Source organism: Phalacrocorax aristotelis, unplaced genomic scaffold (assembly GCF_949628215.1).
Source record: "Phalacrocorax aristotelis unplaced genomic scaffold, bGulAri2.1 scaffold_113, whole genome shotgun sequence".
Classification (NCBI taxonomy): Eukaryota; Metazoa; Chordata; class Aves; order Suliformes; family Phalacrocoracidae; genus Phalacrocorax; species Phalacrocorax aristotelis.
In genome coordinates this window covers 179,598-201,493 of record NW_027441194.1, presented here as the reverse complement: position 1 = coordinate 201,493, position 21,896 = coordinate 179,598, and the positions used below count along the sequence as shown (strand labels likewise).

Below are 21,896 nucleotides of genomic sequence, written 5' to 3'. Positions count from 1 at the left end.
GCCCGCAGGGGTTTCCCGCTCGCTCGCTCGCCCCGAAAGGAGCTGGCCCCGAGCCGGCGCGTCCCCCCCCGCCCGGCCCACGGCGCCCTCGCGAGCTGAGCGCGGCCCGGCCAGCAGGGGGCGCTGGCGCTCACCGGCTGGGCGCGGGGGCGGTCCGGCGCGGGGGAGGGGCCGGTGGGGGCCGGTCCTTCCGGCCGCCCTCTAAGGGCCGCCCCGCGGGGCTCGGGCTTCCGGTGGCGCAGCGCGGCGGAGCGGAGGTGGGAGCGGTGCGTGGGGCGGCTGCGCCGCGAGGTGTCTCTTTGCGGTGCCGGGGCCCCTCTGCGGCCCGGCGTGGGAAGCCCGTGGCCGGCGGAGACTGCTCGGAGCTGGGCGGGGAGCACCGCGGCAGTCCGACCGCAGGCAGCCATCCCCTGCGGTGGCCGCCAGCTCCTCAGGACTCCTGGAGGCCTGGCAGCGCCCGACCCTCGCCTGCGGCAGCCGCCTGGGAGAGCAGCGCGGCCGTGGCCAGGGGCCGGAGAGCGCTGGTGGGTGAGTTCGGGCAGCGGTGGAGGCTCCGTGCCGGGCCCGACCCCGGGCCGGGGTGGGGGGGGGGCGGCTCCGTGCCGGGCCCGACCCCGGGCCGGGGTGGAGTGGGGGCGGCTCCGTGCCGGGCCCGACCCCGGGCCCGGGCCGGGGTGGGGGGGGGCGGCTCCGTGCCGGGCCCGACCCCGGGCCCGGGCCGGGGTGGGGGGGGGGCGGCTCCGTGCCGGGCCCGACCCCGGGCCCGGGCCGGGGTGGGGGGGGGGCGGCTCCGTGCCGGGCCCGACCCCGGGCCCGGGCCGGGGTGGGGGGGGGCGGCTCCGGGCCGGGCCCGACCCCGGGCCGCTCCGGGCCGGGGTGGGGGGGGGGCGGCTCCGGGCCGGGCCCGACCCCGGGCCGCTCCGGGCCGGGGTGGGGGGGGGGCGGCTCCGGGCCGGGCCCGGGCCCGGGCCGCTCCGGGCCGGGGTGGGGGGGGGGGCGGCTCCGGGCCGGGCCCGGGCCCGGGCCGCTCCGGGCCGGGTTGGGGGGGGGGGCGGCTCCGGGCCGGGCCCGGGCCCGGGCCGCTCCGGGCCGGGGTGGGGGGGGGGGGCGGCTCCGGGCCGGGCCCGGGCCCGGGCCGCTCCGGGCCGGGGTGGGGGGGGGGCGGCTCCGGGCCGGGCCCGGGCCCGGGCCGCTCCGGGCCGGGGTGGGGGGGGGGGCGGCTCCGGGCCGGGCCCGGGCCCGGGCCGCTCCGGGCCGGGGTGGGGGGGGGGGCGGCTCCGGGCCGGGCCCGGCCCCGGGCCGGGGTGGGGGGGGCGGCGGCTCCGTGCCGGGCCCGGGCCGCTCCGGGCCGGGGTGGGGGGGGCGGCGGCTCCCTGCCGGGCCCGGGCCCGGGCCGGGGTGGGGGGGGGCGGCGGCTCCCTGCCGGGCCCGGGCCCGGGCCGGGGTGGGGGGGGGCGGCGGCTCCCTGCCGGGCCCGGGCCGGGGTGGGGGTGGGGCGGTTCCCTGCCGGGCCCGGGCCCGACCCCGCGGTGGGGGGGGGGCGGCTCCGTGCCGGGCCCGGGCCCCGCAGAGAAGCCCTGGTCGGGCATCGTTCGCTTTTGCACAATGTAGGGCTTTCCCCGTCGATTTTCTGTGTACTGTGTTTTGGGCCACCTGAAACCCTTTGGCCGGGTAGGTTTGGTGCGGGGAGATGGCAGGTCTGGAGCCTGAAAGATCTCGGGTGGGGGGCGGGGGAGGTATTTTTGCCTTAAAACTCTGAGCCCACCTCGTGTGTCATGTCGTGTTATCACGTCGTGAGTCTGGTGACTGTGGCAAATGGCTCAGTTGGGCGTTTTCTGATAAATAACTTCTGAACGTGTGCGTGTGTAGGCACGGGGAGATTTGTGCAGGGTGACAGAGCCCTTTGTGCTTCTGTGCTAATGTCTACCTGTTCTAGACCTCCAGTGTTGGAAAGCCTTTGTTTAGTGCCTAGTTGTGCCTGCGTAACAAATGTTTTAGCTGCTGATGTGTTATACCTCTGCTGTGAACTTTTTCCTGGGTGGCTTGATTGTTTCTGGTTGTCCGTGTAAATCTAGGCAGATATTTTCTGCCCGGTGGTGAAGTCTATCGCTTTGGATAACAAAGGGCAGGAGAGCAATAAAGAAAAAGGTGATTCGTCTGCTGCAGCTCCTTGGAAACGATTCGTTCCTTATTTTCTGCCGTTGGGGAGGTGTTGTGCTTTCCAGATAATGCAGCCTCTCCTGTGCCTGTCCACGCCGTGCATTTTTGTCCTGCCCTTGCTTGAAAAGGCTCTCCTTGCCTTCTTCCTCTGTGCTGCAGTTGGCTTAATCTCTCGCTGCTGCTGCTGGAAGAGGGATAAAGGGAGTGTTGTTGATCGGGTTGTTAAAAGCTTTTTCGCGGGCTGTAACGCGCGGGAAGGGGTGGGCGGGGGGGGGGCGACTCAGTACGGGGGAGGGGGAGGATCAGGCTGCGGGGAAAATGGGAAACCAACATCACCCTTCCCCTCCTACGGCGCAGCCCGGCTGCACGGCTCCCCGGGGATGCCCCTGCCCCGCGGGTGTACCGTGTGTGCGCCCCCCGCGTGGGGCGGGGGGGGACGACACCCCCCCACACAGTCGGCGGCACTGGGGCAACCCCTGCCCCAGGGCTCCGCGCTCGTACCCGGCTCTCCCCGCTCCGGCACGGCACGGGGCTGGACGCACCGAGGAGACCCCGGGGCGGCTTCTCGCGGCTGGGCGAGAACAGGGCCTGGCCCCGAGCAGCCGAGCGGGCACCGCCGGTAGCTCGGAGGAGCGGGGCCGGCTCGGCTCGAGGCGTCAGAGCGAAAAGGGACGAGAACCGTCCCGGAGCGTTGGGGGGGCGGCGGATGGTCCGGTGGCCGGGTTCGGCTCCGTGCCGGGCCGTGGGGCAGCCGGAGCCGCGCCGGGGGGCAGGTGAGGAGCCGCGTGGCCGGGCGCGCTGTGGGTCGGCGGGTTTCGGCTGTGGGGTCTCCCGGTCCGCGGAGTCCCCGGGGGGGGGTTGCGGGCAGCAGTGGCCCCGGGCCGAGCGCTTTCGTGGGTCGGTGGTTGTGTTTTGGGGCCGAGCCCGTGCCCGGCCGTGGGGAAGTAGGGGCAGCCCCACCCGGCTCTCGGCTGCTCCTCGTCGGGGTCGGGCGGCGGCGGCGACCCCGGCGGGGGCTCCTGTGGTGCCGGGCGGGTCCCCCCTTGCCCGCGAGGCAGGCAAGGACCCCGGCTGCTGCCGCCGCGGTTTGCTGGAGGCGGGCCGGGCCCGGCCCCCTGTGGGGTTGGGGTGCGGGCCCGGCGCTGCCGGGGAAACGCGGCCTGCGAGAGCAGGAAGAAAGCGCTGCCGGGCTGGCGCTGGGCTGCCCCGCCGGGGTGCGGGGCCGGGCCCGCGCAGTTCAGTTCCCAAGGCCTCCCCGACAGTGCGCGCGTGGGCCGTGGGGGTGCAGGGCTGTGGGGTGGCTGCGCTCTCCGCGGCCCTGAGCGTTGCCCGTGGGGACTGCGGAGGGGGCCGGGACGCAGCCAGGCTCAGCTGGTTTGGTCCCTGAACGGGGAGAGCACAGCTCTTCTGTTCCTGGGCCTTGAGAGCAGGCTCCTGTGGCTGATGCCGGGGCCCTGAAACAGATCGAGTCGTGCGTTTTGAGGGCCTGAGCGAGGGGACTAAGTCGTGTGGTTTTGGGCTGAGGAGCAGAGGTCAAGTGCTGCATTTTTGGGACTTGAGAACAGGCTCAGCAGCTGGGCTTTTTGGCTCAGAACCGGTCCCAAAGTGAGCTGGTTTGGGGGCCAAAAGCAGCAGCCGGTTTGGCTGCTTGTGCAGGCTGGGGGGTGGGGGCATTGGGGGCTGCAGGGGAAAGCAGGGGTTGGGCAGGGTACGAGGACCCTCCCCGGAGGTGGGGGTCCGGTCACATCGGACCCCGAAGTTCGGGAGGCCGGCATGCACCAGAGCGAACTCGCCACCTGAGGCGGGTCTCTGGAGGAAGGGTGCTTTTTGGATCCAGCGCAGCGCACCCTCTTTGGGTCCAGCTCTTCTTTCTGCGCTGCTTAGAATAGTTATTAACCAATTAATTAATCATACAAACTAAGTCACAACAGCTCTGTCGGCTCCATCATGGTTCGGAGCTCTGAATCGGTTTCACTTGGTGTCTAACATGTTTTTTCCCCGAGGAGAGGCTAAGTTTCAAAGTTAATTAGTTTTCTCATAAGTGTGTCAGTCAATAAAATTGAGTTACGATTGTTAAAACCACAAAGGTGACAGGAGTCTCACGGATCTGGTCTATTTCTGAAAATGTATTCATCCCATGCAAATGTCATCGGGATACAGATCATCTGCACTTCATGCTCTGACAAGACAAGATGCTGAGACAGGGATGAGCTCCAAAAGGACTGCTGAAAAGAAAAAAAACGCATTCCACAGTCATGGGGTTTTTTTGTTTGCGTTTGGGGGGGCGGGGTGGCTTTAACAAAAGAGTGCAGTGTTGGCCGGCAGCAGCCTGCAGAGCACTTTTGCTGCCTGATCTCTCCTTTTCTTCTCTTCCACTCCTCTTTCAGGGCTGTAATTGTCATTTGGATAGTTTTAGAAGAGCAGTTAAGTTGCTCGCCTGTGTCAATGTGCTGGTAATACCAGGAAGGTGAATGCTTGAACCGGTCGGGCGGGTAGGAATGAATAACTTGGCTGCAGGTAGAACTTCTGAGGGAAGACCAGCAAAACCAGGAAGCAAATAGCAAGTTCCCAAAAAATGTGCGGGTGTCAAACACAAAAGTTTTATTGCCGAATGTTTTTGGGAATATGTTCCCAATGGCTATTTTTAGTAAACATAAATTTTCAGGAGATTCAGGGTTCTGCGTGGCAAAACATGTCCCTCTGTTTTTGTGTCCTGCCGCACAAACGGCCGGCGGCAGGGCTCTTGTTCCCTGCTCTCGCTATTGCCACAGCAGGGCTGCGATATTTAGACCTAAGAGATGGGTTTAGGAATGGAAGGAGAGAGAACGCCTGTGTTCTGTAAGGGCTATGAATGCTGACCCTTTGTCTCCGTCTGCCGCTTTTCCTGTGCGGGTGATGAAGCTGTTTTACTTTTCTCTGTTGTTCCAGGTCTAAATAGCTGCGAAGCTGTCGCCGCTGTGGGTGCGCAATTTGTGTTGCTGTGTTTCTGTGGAGTTCTAGCTACGGCTCGCTTCTAGTGTGGCCAAGCGTCAAGGTAGGGCTTTCAGCTTAAAGCTTCAGAAGCGCTGCGCGCCGAGATGGGTGTAGGTGAAACTGCTGTTGCGCCTGCAGCTGTGCTCGCAGGGATGCTGGGTGGCTCTGCATCAAACCGGCGAGGTGCGCGTGGACCTCCGTCGGGCTGCGCCCTGGGTGCGCGAGCGTGCCGTGTTTTTGCTGTTCCGGCTTGCATGTGCGAGGGCTTAACGTTTGATTTAATGCATTTCCTTTAACGGCAGGCTGTAGTTGGGCTCTAGACGGTATTCCTACGTGGGCACAAGAGCTGTGGAATGGTTAAGCTGTTGCTGTGCCTCCAGGTGACTTGTTCAGTAACGCTGTTTTTCCAGGTGCAGATGGATGAGTCGTGCAGGGCAACGGAGGAGGGCCCAGGGGAGCGCTGTAAGAAGGTGAGTCTGTGTAGTACTGGAGGGAAGATGTGACTGATGGCTATAGGGCTCCATTATGGGTTTTACTCTTTTTTTTTTTTTTTGTGATCCGAGGGTGCTAAGCGATGAGCCAAGCGTGATCTGGGCCCTGGAGGTGAGTCAGGCAAGGTGACCGGTGCTTGGTGGGCTGGAGTAGGTGTTCTTTTTCAGGTTATTCAGGGTTTTTTCTCCTTCTCTTCACTTTCCCATCCCAATTTGGGGCCGATTCCCTCAAACGGGGACTTCCCCCTGTGGGGCTGCTTATGCAGCCTGGGAGCTGCTGCCTGGGCACAAAAATACCTCAAACCCCTTACTCTGGGTCTGCAATGGGGGGTGAAAAAACAGAAAGAATTCTGGTGGAAAGAAAACAACTTGGGGCTTCTGGGAAAGCCAACTCCAGCTGGATTTGTGCAGGTGGAAAGGAAAAAAAGGGTGGTGGTGGGGAAGGAACAACCACCTAAAAGCACCCACCAACCATTCTCATGCACAAAACCGAAAGTGAAAATGACCATTTTTTGTAGGGTAAAAGCACAAAAAGTCCCCACAGAACTCAGTAGTTTGGAAAAGCAACCCCAATTATTACATTATGTAAAGAAGGCGGGGAAAAAAAGAAAACCAAAACAAAACCCTATCACAACCCTGATGCCACATGCCTACCAGCAGTTCCTGGGGCTTATTCTGCGGGGGTGGGGAACCCAACCTTGTTCCCCAGGTTTGCTGTGCTGCTTCTCCTCCCTCGGGCATGCGGGGGGCAGTGGCATGGACAGTAGCAAGCACCAGACGTTTTTAAGCGGTCGAGAGGAAAGGACAAATGCTCGAGACGCTTTGCTGTTTGGTGCAGAGGCAATGAATGGTGCTGCTGGGGCTGCGAGGGGGAAAGGTGCAGAGGAATAGAAGCTCTGTGGATGCAGCCAAGTTACGGTTTCTGGATGGTATTAATCGAGAAGAGTAATTCAGATAATGCTGCTGCCCAGCGACCAGAATTGGGTACTGAGCCCGGGAGCCGCGCACGCGCGGTGGCGTCCCTGTGATCCCCATTGCTCTCTCCGCAGGTAACAGCCCTGCGATGCTGCGGTGCCTGCGAGGTGATGCCGCCGTGCTCGTTGCTGCTTCCTGGTAAGGAAAGGCCTCCTCCGCTCCTGCTGCAGCGTGGTGGTGTGTCGGACACGATTCCCTGTGTCGGGTGAGGCCTAGGGCTGCCGGCGAGGTGAGCGAGCGCCTTTGGTGGGTGCAGGGGTGTCTCCTTGCGTGCCTGCACTACTGGGGCTGGTGGGATGGGAAGCTTCAAACGACCCGCCGAGGCAGGCTTCTGGTATGCTAAAGGCGAGTGGGTGAGGGCAGCCCTAGGAGTTACTCGGGAGCTGATAGAAGGGAAGAGGGAAAGGAGGAGGAGGATGATGACCTTTTCCCCCTGCCCAGGGTGCAGAAGATGGCCGACTCTCCAGCTCACCAGAGCTCCCCCTCAGCCTCCCCTGGCCCCCCTTGCCCAGTGCGCCTGCTCCCAGCTCCAGCACGAGCGAGCTAGGCTACGTGCCGAGGAAGCCTCATCTCGTAAGAGCTGTAAGACACCCATGTGTTCTCTTCAGGTGGAGGACGGCCTAGAGTCTGGAGCTGCAGAAGAGGCAGGGAGGAGAGAAGGGGAAAGAAGCATCTGAACGGCTAAATTGTGCCAGCAGCGCTGAGAGCGAGAGTCGCGGTGAGTCCTGGGCCAGTGGGGCCCCGTTGCCTCTCTTGTGCGTCCTGGGCCCTCCCTGTCTCTCCCCCGGCCCCCTCTCTTTCCTTACCTGCTGCAAAATTTTATTTTTTCTTTTGGGCCCCCCCCGCACCTTCTTTCTCCATCTCGCTCTGAGTGGCTCCCTGCCTCCCCGTCTTTTTCAGTCCTCCCTTTCTCTGTCCTGTAGCCTGTGGCTCCTTTTTCTATCTCCGCCTCTCTCTGCCTGGCTCTGGCTCCGTTTTTTTATTCCTCCTGCTCTGTCCTGTAGCCTGTCGGTATTTTGTCTTTCTCTGGCCCTCTTGGTCTGACTCCCTGTGTTACCGAAAAACGCGGTAAAATCGGAAACGACTCCTCAACGCCAATTTAGTATTAAAGAGCAGGCATTCTTTATTCACGGCGCCGGATGCACGGGGGATCGCTCCTCCTGGCGTGCGTACCTCACGTACCTTTCCCGTACAATTTGTAGATCAAAATTTTAGGTATTCATATATATTCATTATTGCCCTGTCTGCTGATCGGTACAAACTTGCTCGTTCCGTATGTAAATCGCTGCGCAGGCTCGGTTGTCCTCTTCCGTTGTTCTCTTCTGAGTAGGTGGTATTACTTGGGTCGGTGGTGGTCTGTGAGTCGGTGGTCGTGATCTCCCCTGCCGGAATTACCTTTTTACCTTCTTGGCTAGTTTTCTCAGTCCGCTCCACGAAACTGCGTTTTGTCATCCTTTTCTGACAGAAGCACGTTGTCTGTTGTTCTGTTGACATTAACGATCGCCTAGGGACTAAAATGCAGATCGACGGATACGCCGATTCGTACGCTCCATGTTCCCGTAATGGAACACCGTCTCTGGTTGGTTGATTTCATCGCTTTGGTTACACCTGTTCCTGTTGTTCAGTTTCTTCTTTTTTGGCTTTGTTTGATTCTCTCTGTGATTCTGTTTTTCTCTGCCTCGCTTTTCCCAGCTCCCCGTCCCTCACTTTGAATGCCCGTTATCCTTCAGCAGCTCACTCTCCCTTGGTTGCCATCCCCGTTTCTGAATTCCTCCTGCTTTGCCACGTAGCCCGTGGCTTTTTTCTTAATCTCTCTGTCTGCCTCAATGCTCCCGCCGCGCTTTTTAATTCGTCTGCTCTGTACCCTGCTACTGTTCTTGCCTTTCTGAGTTCTTCTCTGTCCAGCTCCCTTTCCCTGTTCATGAATTCGTGTTCTTCCTGCACCCGCCGCTGTTCCCTGTGATCTCCGTCTCTCTCTGTCCAGCTCCCTGTCCCTAGGTTTTAATTCCTGCCTCTGCCCGCTGTAGCCCGTCTAGATTTTTCTCTCGGCCTCTCTCTCTGTCCGGCTCCCTCTCTCTGTGTTCTAATTCCACGTTCTCTGTCACGTAGACCCGTGCTATTTGTTTGTCCTCATCTCTCTCTGTCCAGCTCCTTGCTGCTATGTTTTATTTCTTCCCTCTCTCTCTGTCTTTGTAGCCCATTGCTGTTGTTGTGTTTTTGGTTTTTGTTTTTTTTTTCCCACTTGTTTCTTCGTTTGTCTCTGTCTGCCTCCCAGTGCCTGATCTTTAATTCCTCCTTCCCTGTTGGGCCGCTGTTCCTTTTTTCCATTCTACGTTGTGTTCTCTTTGGTCTCGTGTTCTTATTCATCGGTTCCCTCCTCGCCGCCCTGTGGCTTGTCCCCATTTTAGTGTTGCCTCTCTCTCCCTCTCTCTGGCTTCTTGCCCCTGTTTTTAAAATTCCTCCCTCTCTTCTCTCTTCCCTGTTGGCCGTGTGATCGTCAGCCTTTCTCCACCTCTTTCTGCCCAGCTCTCTGTGTCTATCCATTAATTCTTCCCTCTCTGCCCTGTAGCCTGTAGCTTTTGTCCTTTCTCCATCTTGCTGTCTCTGGCTTCCCCGTGACCCTCTTTTAGAATTGTTTCTCTCTTCTTTCTGTACGCATTGCGATTCCTTTTGCTCCCCATCTCCCTTTGTTTTGGGTGTTGTTTTGTTGTTGTTTTTCTGGCTCCCTGTCCCTAATTCTTAATTCTCTGCCTTCTCGTGCTCTGTACCACGTAGCCCCGTGGTTTGTTTTGTGGTGTTCCCTCCCCGGCCCCTTCCCTCCGTCGTTGGCTGTCTCGGCTCCCTGTCCCCGTGGCTTCATTCTTCCCTTTCTGCCCTGTTCTTGTCGCTTATCTTGTCTTTCTCCATCGCGCTCGGTCCAGCTTCCTGCCCCTATTCTTCTTTCCTCCCTCGCTGTCGTGCTGCCTGCCCCAGGTTCTTTGTGCGTCTCCAGCCTGCTCCTCTTCCTTCTTTGTTGGTCTGTGTCCTGCTCTTCCCTCTTTCTGCTGCCTCTCTTCCCCTCTCTCTGCTGCTTTTATCTCCACCTCCGTCAGGCTCCCTGTCCTTCTCTGGCCGTCCTGTTCCCTGCCTCGTGCCTTCTCACTACACGCACACACGTCCCCCCCGCCCCGTCCAGCCGGATGCCGCTCTTCTCTTCTCTCTTCCTACTGTCCCGTGCCCTGCTCCTCACCTTTGGTGGCCTCCCCCTCTGCCCAGCAGCCCGTCGCCCCAGGAGCCAGGCGACGGACGGTCCGTTCCCTGCCAAACCGGGACAAGCGCGTGCCGTGGCTTAGCCCCAGCTGGCTATTCTGCACCAGGGAGCTGCTTGCTCACTCCACCCTCAGTGGGCTGGGGGAGAGAGCTGGAAGGGTAAGAGTGAGAAAAATCATGGGTTGAGATCAAGGCTGTTTAATAGGTAAAGCAAAAGCTGTGCGTGGAAGCAAAGCAAGGAATTAATTCGCTCCTCCTTTTCGGCGGGCAGGTGTTGAGCCACCTCTGGGAAAGCAGGGCTCTGTCATGTGTAACGGTTACTTAGGGAGAGAAATGCTGTAGCCCCTGCCCTCCCTCCCCCCCCCCCCCCAAGGACTCCCCCTTCTTCCCCCAGCTGCGTGTGCTGAGCATGATGTCAAATGGTATGGAATATCCCTTTGGTCAGTTAGCTGGGAAAGCTTTCCCAGCTGTGTCCTCTCCCAGCCTACCTGCTGGTGGGGCACTGAGAGAACCAGAAGAGGCCCTGACTGTGGAAGCAGTGCTCAGCAAGAACCAAAACATCTCTACATTATTAACGGTGTTTTGAGCATAAATCCAAAACGTATCCCTTCCTAGCTACTGTGGAGAAAATGAGCACTATCGCAGCCAACACCAGCTCCGTGCGGCTGCGGCAACGGCGGCCGAGGTGGCCTTGGGGCAGGGGGGGAGCGTTGGGGACCCTGACCCACGAATGGCTCCTGGGACTTGTTACGTGCGCGCCTGCACAAACACCTGCCCTCTCCTTTGCCCTCAGGGCTGCGTTTGCGCTGCCTTTGCGTGGGGCAAGGGGCTGTGATGGAGCCCAGGGGAGGAGGTGGTGCACTGTGGGGGTGAGGGGAGGGGGCCCCCCGTTGCTGCTGCGCCTCAGCTGATGGCGGGGTCTGGATGGAGGAGCCCCAGGTGCGGGCGGTGGGGCTGACGGTGCCGGCTCCTCCCTGGAAAAGGGGTGGTGCCCGGCTCCGGGGGGCCAGTGTGAGCCGAGGGCGGAGCGGAGCTGTGGCCGAGTGTCAGCGGGCTGCGACTGTAGCGAGGGAGGAGGTGAGCGGGGGCTGGGTGGTGGAGCGCTGCGTCCCGGGTCAAGCCCCGAGGAGGGCTGCGGCGGGGCAGCGCCGGGTCGGAGCGGGCGGTGGGGAGAGCGAGGCTGTGCTGAGGGCTCGGTGGGGCTTCCGGGTGCATCGGCGGCCGGGACGGTGGCCCGCAGGGTCCGAGAGCGGGGAGGGCGGGCTGGCGGCGTGCCGGGAGCTGTGGTGGTGCGCCTGGAGGCTGGCCGTGCGGCCGTGTTGTGGCGCAGAGCATGCCGGGAGGTGTAGTCCTTGCGGCGCGCGGCTGCCGGGCGGCCGTGTTGTGGCGCAGAGCATGCCGGGAGGTGTAGTCCTTGCGGCGCGCGGCTGCCGGGCGGCCGTGTTGTGGCGCAGAGCATGCCGGGAGGTGTAGTCCTGGCGCAGTGGCTGCCGGCCCTGTCACGTGGTTCGCCGGGGCGTGGCAGGAGGCGCGGTCTTCCGGCGCTCGGGTGCCGGGCGGCCGTGCCGCGTACGGTAGGCGCGGTGTATTTTTGGGGTTGGATTCGTGTTGATTTCTGGGGGCTTCCAGGTGCGGCCGCTCCCCGAGAAGCGGTGAGTTCCCCGGGAGCTGACAGAAGGGAAGAGGGAAAGGAGGAGGACCTTTTCCCCCTGCCCAGGGCGCAGATGATGGCTGCCTCCCCGGCTCGCCGGAGCTCCCGCTCAGCCTCCCGCTCAGCCTCCCCTTGCCCCGTGCGCCTGCCCCCAGCCCCGGCACCTCCCCTGAAGCGTGCCACGTAGCCCTTGGCCGCCCCCAGGCCCTGTCGTGAAGGCAGCGAGCCGGCCCTCAAGCGCACTGGATTCCCCCTCGGCGCAGGGGCCCTTAGCAGTAGCGCGGGGAAGGGGCGGTGTGTCCGGAAGCCCCTGCGCAAGGAGAGGCTTTGGTCAGGGTCGATGGACGGTAATGACGGTCGCTGTTTCTTCTTTCCCTCTCCCAGAGACCGTGCTGAGGACGTGGTTGTCTGTCCTTCCCCCGGGGACGCCGTCGACTGCGGCCGTCTCAGGCTTGCGTGGCTTCTCTCTGCCCGGCTTTGCCATCCTCGCGGCGCCGGGGCGAAAAGGGACACACAGAGCCCTTCCCGGCTGTGGACAGGAGCTGCCTCGGCTGAAGCTGGAGACGCCAACGAAAGGTAAAGCAGAAGAAACTGAAGGCGCTCTGGCTGCCAGCTGCCTTCCTGCTGCAGGCAAGAGAGAGCCTGTCCCTGCAGGTGAGGGAGGAAGGATCCCCCTTCATAGTCCGCAGCGGGCCAGGCCACCAACGTGCACCGCAGGGTCCGTACGCGTAACCCGGAGTTGGGTACGGGCGTGTAGGGCACGAGCGAGCTAGGCTACGTGCCGAGGAAGCCTCATCTCGTAAGAGCGGTGAGACACCCACGTATCCTCTTTAGGTGGAGGTCGGCCTAGAGTCTGGAGCTGCAGAAGAGGCAGGGAGGAGAGGAGGGGAAAGAAGCATCTGAACGGCTAAATTGTGCCAGCAGCGCTGAGAGCGAGAGTCGCGGTGAGTCCTGGGCCAGTGGGGCCCCGTTGCCTCTCTTGTGCGTCCTGGGCCCTCCCTGTCTCTCCCCCGGCCCCCTCTCTTTCCTTACCTGCTGCAAAATTTTATTTTTTCTTTTGGGCCCCCCCCGCACCTTCTTTCTCCATCTCGCTCTGAGTGGCTCCCTGCCTCCCCGTCTTTTTCAGTCCTCCCTCTCTCTGTCCTGTAGCCTGTGGCTCCTTTTTCTATCTCCGCCTCTCTCTGCCTGGCTCTGGCTCCGTTTTTTTATTCCTCCTGCTCTGTCCTGTAGCCTGTCGGTATTTTGTCTTTCTCTGGCCCTCTTGGTCTGACTCCCTGTGTTACCGAAAAACGCGGTAAAATCGGAAACGACTCCTCAACGCCAATTTAGTATTAAAGAGCAGGCATTTTTTATTCACGGCGCCGGATGCACGGGGGATCGCTCCTCCTGGCGTGCGTACCTCACACACCTTTCCCGTACAATTTGTAGATCAAAATTTTAGGTATTCATACATATTCATTATTGCCCTGTCTACTGATCGGTACAAACTTGCTCGTTCCGTATGTAAATCGCTGCGCAGGCTCGGTTGTCCTCTTCCGTTGTTCTCTTCTGAGTAGGTGGTATTACTTGGGTCGGTGGTGGTCTGTGAGTCGGTGGTCGCGATCTCCCCCTGCGTAAAGGAATTACCTTTTTACCTTCTTGGCTAGTTTTCTCAGTCCGCTCCACGAAACCGCGTTTTGTCATCCTTTTCTGACAGAAGCACATTGTCTGTTCTGTTCGCATTAACGATCGCCTAGGGACTAAAATGCAGATCGACGGATGCGCTGATTCGTACGCTCCATGTTCCCGTAATGGAACACTGTCTCTGGTTGGTTGATTTCATCGCTTTGGTTACATTTCCCCCGTATGGAAGTTCTGAAATAATAATTTTCTCAATACTTCCATCCTAGATCAATAATATTCCACTATGTCAGTTTGGTGTTTGGTTCATCTTCTCAAAGTTTTCACTTGATTGTGGTCTCCAGGGTGTATGCAGGTCCCATTTTCTACGCAAAATTTTATTAATTTGTTGAACTACCTCTGCAAAAAAATGTGGTGCTCTATCAGAGGACATTCCCATTGGCACTCTAAATCTTGGTATTATTTCTTTCAGCAACGTTTTAACTACTACTCTAGCTTTGTTGGTGCAGCACGAGAAAGCTTCTGGCCATCTAGAAAATTTGTCAATCAGCACTAACAAATACTGCTCTATCTATTTTGTCTGGGTAACTCAGAGAACTTAATTTGCTAATAATTTCCGGGAGAATTTTTTGTTTTGTTACTCCTAAAGGTGGTTTCCTTTGGTTCAGGGGATTATTTCTAGGACAGATTGGACACTTAGCTACTATGGGTTTAACTATTCTTGTCATGCCTACACACGCTACAGATGTTTTTAAACTCAAAACCGTAGCATCTACACCCCAATGTGTTTGCTCATGCTTTTCTTTTCAAGTTCTGTCATAACTTGTGGGGTTGTTATTATTATTACTTGTTTTTCTGGTGTTATCTACCACCTCTCTGTGTTTTGTGATGTTTCCAATTGTTCTGCTAATTGCTCATCCAATTTATTATATCTCGGTTTCAACTTTGGAATTCTGATCTGTTTTACTGGTACTAGTGCAAGGATACCTTGCTCTGCAGTCCTCTTTGCAGCTTTATCTGTCAATCGTTTGCTTATGTTTACAGCCGTCTGGCCGAATTGATGAGCTTTGCAACGCTTTACCGCCACTTCTTTTGGTTTCTGCACATCTTCCGGAAGTTGGAGATTGTCGTCTTTATGCTGTATTGATGATTCTTGGGCTGATGGCAGTCCTTTCTCCTTCCCAATAGCTCCATGATCGTGGATCACACCAAATGCACGTTTGGAATCAGTCTAGATATTTATCCTTTGTCCTTCTGCCATTCGCAGAGCTCGCTTCAATGCTACCAATGCTGCTTTCTGTGCTGAGGTGTTTGCAGGCAGCACCCCTGACTCCGTTCCCTCGGCGGCGATAACGACAGCATATCCGGCCATTCGCTTCTCTTCTCGCCCAGAGCTTCTTCCATCTGTAAACAACTCCAGATCAGGATTTTCCCAGAGGTTTGTGTCTCAGGTCTGGTCTGCTGGAATAGACTTGTTCAATAGTTAGCAAGCGATCGTGTTCTAAATTGTCCGTAAGGTTTTCTGTTGTTAAAAACGTAGCAGGATTCAGTATAGCAGTAGTCTTCGATTCCACATCGTCTTGTTCTAACAGAACAACTTGATATTTCAACATTCTGCTAAGGGATAGCCAACGACCCCCCTTTTGTCCTAAAACAGTCACCGCTATGTGCGGGACACATACTGTCATCTTCTGTCCCATTGTTAACTTTGGGGCTTCCTGGATCGGCAGCGCTGTTGTTGCTACTGCCCGTAAACACCTAGGCCGTCTTTTACTCACGTGGTCGAGTTGTTTGGAGAAGTAGCCCACAGGTCTCTTCCAGGTTCCCAGTCGCTGTGTCAGCACTCCAAGGGCTAAATGTTGTCTTTCGTGGACAAACAACTCAAAAGGTTTAGCGAAATCAGGTAGGCCTAATGCAGGGGCCATCATCGAGGCTCTTTTCAGTTCTTTGAATGCCGCTTGGCATTCGGGCGTCCGGGTTAAATATTTATCCTTTGATTCTTTCAATGCCTCATATAATGGTTTTACATAGAGTCTGTAGTTCAGAATCCAGAGCTGACGCCATTTCACTATTTTCAGAAAAGCTCTCAATTCCTTCGGGCCGCTAGGTTTGGGAATTTGACAAATAGTTTCTTTCTTTTCACTTTCTAATTGTCTTTGAGATATTTCAAATCCTAAATAAATGGCTGCTGCTTCTCCTATTTGGGTTTTGTTTCTGGAAACTCTGCATCTTCCTTGGCCCAGAAAATTTAAAAATTTCAAAACATTATTCTTTACTTTCTGCCACTATCAGAATGTCACCTGCATTCTGTAACAATATGCCTCTCCCTGGGTTCTGTTTTTTCTATACATTTCTACATTTCTAATTTTTTTCTTGCCAGCTGAGTCCCAAATATCGTAGGACTAATTTTAAATCCTTGTGTAAGTACGGTCCATGTTAGCTGTGTCTTTCATTCTGTGGTGGGGCTTTCCCATTCCAAAGCAAATAGGCTTTGACTTTTTATGCCTGGAGGTATGCAAAAGAAGGCATCCTTCAAATCTAGCACAGTAAACCATTTATGCTCCTCCTTTAAAAGAGGTCAGTAAAGTGTATGGATTAGCTACTACCGGATGTATGTCTTGGGCCACCTGATATATAGCCCTTAAATGGTGAACTAGCTAATACTCTTTGCCTCTAGATTTCTTTACTGGCGACACAGGAGTACTATATTCTGATTCACATTCCACTAAAAGCTCATATTCTGAAAAATTTTATAATTAACTTCTCTAATCCTTCTTGAGCCTCTCGCTTAATAGGGTATTGTTTTTGTCTTACCGGCTTGGCTCCAGGCTTTAAGGTTACTTTTACCGGCTCTGCCCACTTAGATCGCTCCGGAGCTCCGCTCGCTCAAACCAAAGGATAATTACTACGTTTTCCACTTCTTCGGGAACCTGTTCCTCCCTGGAGGAATCCTGTAACATAAACGCTCTCGCCTCTGTGGCTTTTGATTCTGGTATTAGTAATTTAATCTCTCCATCTTTAAAAGTTACTTGAGCATCTAATTTACTTAATAGATCTCATCATAACAGAGGCAGTGGACATTCAGGCATATACAGAAATTGGTGAGTTGCCCATTGCTTCTCCAATTTAAACTTTAATGGCTCTGAGAGGGGCTAATTTTTCTTTGCCCTGTCGCACTAACAACACCTACGGATTTATGATTAAATTTCTCTTTACGTGTATTCAATACCAAAGAAGTGGCTCCCGTATCTACCAAAAATTCTATTTCTTCATTCCGTAGCTTCAGTGTAACCAGGTGTTCAGCTAGGGTTGATTCCCCTGGTCTCCTTCATGCCAAGCTACTTCAAGCATTTTACCCAGATCTCTGGATTTGGGTTCTTCTAGCTTCTGAAGGTTTCTTCTCCCCCCCCCACTATCTGGGGCTGATTGTCTTATGAATATAGAGACCAACTGAATTGCTTTTTCTGGTTTTTCTGCGTTCAAATGAGTATATTTTCTGGCAGTCACCTTCAGTCTTTCCATAAAGGCTGAAGGGGACTCCTTTAATTCTTGTCTCGCTTCATAAATTTTGACCCATTTATTGCTTTTGGCATTGCATGTCTTACTCCAAATAAAATCTCTCTCTGACATCTAGTCAACATTCCCCTGGGTCCTGGCTGATTAGGGTCCCACTCGGGATTTGTAGATGGAAAATTCTTATTAATTGTTCTCTGTAAATTCCTGTTAGCATGTGCTCCCTGCACCTGCCTTCTGGCTGTATTCAATACTATTTTCTTGTCAGTTCCATCAAGTGAAGTATCCAGTATCACAAGTAGAGCAACACTCTTTCAAGTTCTCACCACATTTTCCTCTCTCCAAAAACATTGCCGTAGAATCCTGTGGACGTATCTCACGCTGTTTCTGCCACGCTGGATGATTCCACAGTGTAAAGAACAAATCAACATATGCCACTTCTTCCCATTTGCCTTCCCTTTTTACAAAACAACATTAATTGCAAGATGGTACGATATTGCAATGTCTCATGTTCTGGCCATTTGTGCCCCCCTTCCAATTGATACGTTGGCCACCAATGATTGCAATATTCAATTAATGGTTTCCGAGTTAGTAGGTCATCGCCCCCGATGTCTTTCCAGTGCTTCAAAATACATCCCAAAGGTGTTCTCTGTGGGATAGGTTTCTTACTCAGAAATGCTCCCATCTCCCAGTCAACTAGTAGTTGTGATTGTGCGCTATCGCAAATAGTAGTCAGAGGGACTCCAACCCCCGTTAGAGGTCTCACTGGAAATCCGCCACTGGGATCTGTAGCGCCCTGCTAGATATCCCTGGAGACTTCAACCCCCTGTTGAAGACCCCCCTACCCTCGGGTCCCGCTCCACAGGCTTTCGCCTAGCAGAGACTTACCAACCGAGGTACCTCTTGGCCCCAACCCTGCGTGGCTTTTGCCGCGCCTTACGGGCAGGCCCGTGGGACTCAAACCCGCTATCCTATCCTATGTGGGAAGCTAACCCCACGTATTATTCTACCTAAGTTTCTTCTTAAAAGAATGCCTTGTTTACTTCAGTCCAAGGGATCTTGCTCAGAATTCTCTGGCCTGGGGATCGGAAGCTCTCCCCGAGAATTCCTCGGGGCCGGCTGCAGGTCCCACGGTCCCGCGGATCTGTCGAGATTCAAAAGCAGGGTCCCATCTGGGGTGCCAAAACTGTTACCGAAAAACGCGGTAAAATCAGAAATATCTATTCAACACAAATCTAGTATTAAAGAGCAGGCATTCTTTATTCACAGCGCCAGACGCACGGGGGATCGCTCCTCCTGGCGTGCGTACCTCACGCACCTTTCCCGTACAATTTGTAGATCAAAATTTTAGGTATTCATACATAGTCATTATTGCCCTGTCTACTGATCGGTACAAACTTGCTCGTTCCGTATGTAAATAGCTGCGCAGGCTCGGTGGTGGTCCGTGAGTCGGTGGTCGCGATCTCCCCCTGCCAGAATTGCCTTTTGCCTTCTTGGCTCTTAATCTTGGCGGTCTTGGCTAGTTTGCTCAGTCCGCTCCACGAAAGCGCGTTTTGTCATCCTTTTCTGACAGAAGCACGTTGTCTGTTGTTCTGTTGACGTTAACGATCGCCTAGGGACTAAAATGCAGATCGACAGACACACCGATTCGTACGCTCCACGTTCCCGTAATGGAACACCGTCTCTGGTTGGTTGATTTCATCGCTTTGGTTACACCTGTTCCTGTTGTTCAGTTTCTTCTTTTTTGGCTTTGTTTGATTCTCTCTGTGATTCTGTTTTTCTCTGCCTCGCTTTTCCCAGCTCCCCGTCCCTCACTTTGAATGCCCGTTATCCTTCAGCAGCTCACTCTCCCTTGGTTGCCATCCCCGTTTCTGAATTCCTCCTGCTTTGCCACGTAGCCCGTGGCTTTTTTCTTAATCTCTCTGTCTGCCTCAACGCTCCCGCCGCGCTTTTTAATTCGTCTGCTCTGTACCCTGCTACTGTTCTTGCCTTTCTGAGTTCTTCTCTGTCCAGCTCCCTTTCCCTGTTCATGAATTCGTGTTCTTCCTGCACCCGCCGCTGTTCCCTGTGATCTCCGTCTCTCTCTGTCCAGCTCCCTGTCCCTAGGTTTTAATTCCTGCCTCTGCCCGCTGTAGCCTGTCTAGATGTTTCTCTCGGCCTCTCTCTCTGTCCGGCTCCCTCTCTCTGTGTTCTAATTCCACGTTCTCTGTCACGTAGACCCGTGCTATTTGTTTGTCCTCATCTCTCTCTGTCCAGCTCCTTGCTGCTATGTTTTCTTTCTTCCCTCTCTCTGTCTTTGTAGCCCGTTGCTGTTGTTGTGTTTTTGGTTTTTGTTTTTTTTTTCCCACTTGTTTCTTCGTTTGTCTCTGTCTGCCTCCCAGTGCCTGATCTTTAATTCCTCCTTCCCTGTTGGGCCGCTGTTCCTTTTTTCCATTCTACGTTGTGTTCTCTTTGGTCTCGTGTTCTTATTCATCGGTTCCCTCCTCGCCGCCCTGTGGCTTGTCCCCATTTTAGTGTTGCCTCTCTCTCCCTCTCTCTGGCTTCTTGCCCCTGTTTTTAAAATTCCTCCCTCTCTTCTCTCTTCCCTGTTGGCCGTGTGATCGTCAGCCTTTCTCCACCTCTTTCTGCCCAGCTCTCTGTGTCTATCCATTAATTCTTCCCTCTCTGCCCTGTAGCCTGTAGCTTTTGTCCTTTCTCCATCTTGCTGTCTCTGGCTTCCCCGTGACCCTCTTTTAGAATTGTTTCTCTCTTCTTTCTGTACGCATTGCGATTCCTTTTGCTCCCCATCTCCCTTTGTTTTGGGTGTTGTTTTGTTGTTGTTTTTCTGGCTCCCTGTCCCTAATTCTTAATTCTCTGCCTTCTCGTGCTCTGTACCACGTAGCCCCGTGGTTTGTTTTGTGGTGTTCCCTCCCCGGCCCCTTCCCTCCGTCGTTGGCTGTCTCGGCTCCCTGTCCCCGTGGCTTCATTCTTCCCTTTCTGCCCTGTTCTTGTCGCTTATCTTGTCTTTCTCCATCGCGCTCGGTCCAGCTTCCTGCCCCTGTTCTTCTTTCCTCCCTCGCTGTCGTGCTGCCTGCCCCAGGTTCTTTGTGCGTCTCCAGCCTGCTCCTCTTCCTTCTTTGTTGGTCTGTGTCCTGCTCTTCCCTCTTTCTGCTGCCTCTCTTCCCCTCTCTCTGCTGCTTTTATCTCCACCTCCGTCAGGCTCCCTGTCCTTCTCTGGCCGTCCTGTTCCCTGCCTCGTGCCTTCTCACTACACGCACACACGTCCCCCCCGCCCCGTCCAGCCGGATGCCGCTCTTCTCTTCTCTCTTCCTACTGTCCCGTGCCCTGCTCCTCACCTTTGGTGGCCTCCCCCTCTGCCCAGCAGCCCGTCGCCCCAGGAGCCAGGCGACGGACGGTCCGTTCCCTGCCAAACCGGGACAAGCGCGTGCCGTGGCTTAGCCCCAGCTGGCTATTCTGCACCAGGGAGCTGCTTGCTCACTCCACCCTCAGTGGGCTGGGGGAGAGAGCTGGAAGGGTAAGAGTGAGAAAAATCATGGGTTGAGATCAAGGCTGTTTAATAGGTAAAGCAAAAGCTGTGCGTGGAAGCAAAGCAAGGAATTAATTCGCTCCTCCTTTTCGGCGGGCAGGTGTTGAGCCACCTCTGGGAAAGCAGGGCTCTGTCATGTGTAACGGTTACTTAGGGAGAGAAATGCCGTAGCCCCCGCCCTCCCTTTCCCCCGCCCCCCAAGGACTCCCCCTTCTTCCCCCAGCTGCGTGTGCTGAGCATGATGTCAAATGGTATGGAATATCCCTTTGGTCAGTTAGCTGGGAAAGCTTTCCCAGCTGTGTCCTCTCCCAGCCTACCTGCTGGTGGGGCACTGAGAGAACCAGAAGAGGCCCTGACTGTGGAAGCAGTGCTCAGCAAGAACCAAAACATCTCTACATTATTAACGGTGTTTTGAGCATAAATCCAAAACGTATCCCTTCCTAGCTACTGTGGAGAAAATGAGCACTATCGCAGCCAACACCAGCTCCGTGCGGCTGCGGCAACGGCGGCCGAGGTGGCCTTGGGGCAGGGGGGGAGCGTTGGGGACCCTGACCCACGAATGGCTCCTGGGACTTGTTACGTGCGCGCCTGCACAAACACCTGCCCTCTCGTTTGCCCTCAGGGCTGTGTTTGCGCTGCCTTTGCGTGGGGCAAGGGGCTGTGATGGAGCCCAGGGGAGGAGGTGGTGCACTGTGGGGGTGAGGGGAGGGGGCCCCCCGTTGCTGCTGCGCCTCAGCTGATGGTGGGGTCTGGATGGAGGAGCCCCAGGTGCGGGCGGTGGGGCTGACGGTGCCGGCTCCTCCCTGGAAAAGGGGTGGTGCCCGGCTCCGGGGGGCCAGTGTGAGCCGAGGGCGGAGCGGAGCTGTGGCCGAGCGTCAGCGGGCTGCGACTGTAGCGAGGGAGGAGGTGAGCGGGGGCTGGGTGGTGGAGCGCTGCGTCCCGGGTCAAGCCCCGAGGAGGGCTGCGGCGGGGCAGCGCCGGGTCGGAGCGGGCGGTGGGGAGAGCGAGGCTGTGCTGAGGGCTCGGTGGGGCTTCCGGGTGCATCGGCGGCCGGGACGGTGGCCCGCAGGGTCCGAGAGCGGGGAGGGCGGGCTGGCGGCGTGCCGGGAGCTGTGGTGGTGCGCCTGGAGGCTGGCCGTGCGGCCGTGTTGTGGCGCAGAGCGTGCCGGGAGGTGTAGTCCTTGCGGCGCGCGGCTGCCGGGCGGCCGTGTTGTGGCGCAGAGCATGCCGGGAGGTGTAGTCCTGGCGCAGTGGCTGCCGGCCCTGTCACGTGGTTCGCCGGGGCGTGGCAGGAGGCGCGGTCTTCCGGCGCTCGGGTGCCGGGCGGCTGTGCCGCGTACGGTAGGCGCGGTGTATTTTTGGGGTTGGATTCGTGTTGATTTCTGGGGGCTTCCAGGTGCGGCCGCTCCCCGAGAAGCGGTGAGTTCCCCGGGAGCTGACAGAAGGGAAGAGGGAAAGGAGGAGGACCTTTTCCCCCTGCCCAGGGCGCAGATGATGGCTGCCTCCCCGGCTCGCCGGAGCTCCCGCTCAGCCTCCCCTGGCCCCCCCTTGCCCCGTGCGCCTGCCCCCAGCCCCGGCACCTCCCCTGAAGCGTGCCACGTAGCCCTTGGCCGCCCCCAGGCCCTGTCGTGAAGGCAGCGAGCCGGCCCTCAAGCGCACTGGATTCCCCCTCGGCGCAGGGGCCCTTAGCAGTAGCGCGGGGAAGGGGCGGTGTGTCCGGAAGCCCCTGCGCAAGGAG

At 57.0% G+C, this 21,896-nt stretch overlaps 1 long non-coding RNA gene across 3 annotated transcripts in view; it reads left to right on the top strand.

Annotated features, from left to right (window-relative positions):
- The window catches only part of LOC142051028 (uncharacterized), a 31,943-nt gene extending 24,830 nt beyond the window's left edge, over nt 1-7,113 (top strand). Inside the window, exons 2-5 of one of the 3 annotated variants that reach the window (XR_012658257.1) lie at nt 455-528; nt 5,544-5,603; nt 6,674-6,737; nt 7,041-7,113. This is a non-coding gene — a long non-coding RNA (uncharacterized LOC142051028). Of the gene's footprint in view, nt 1-454; nt 529-5,543; nt 5,604-5,696; nt 5,746-6,673; nt 6,829-7,040 lie in introns of those variants that run through there. The other 2 variants (XR_012658256.1, XR_012658258.1) reach the window with 2 other exon arrangements.
- The last annotated feature ends 14,783 nt before the right edge of the window (nt 7,114-21,896 follow it).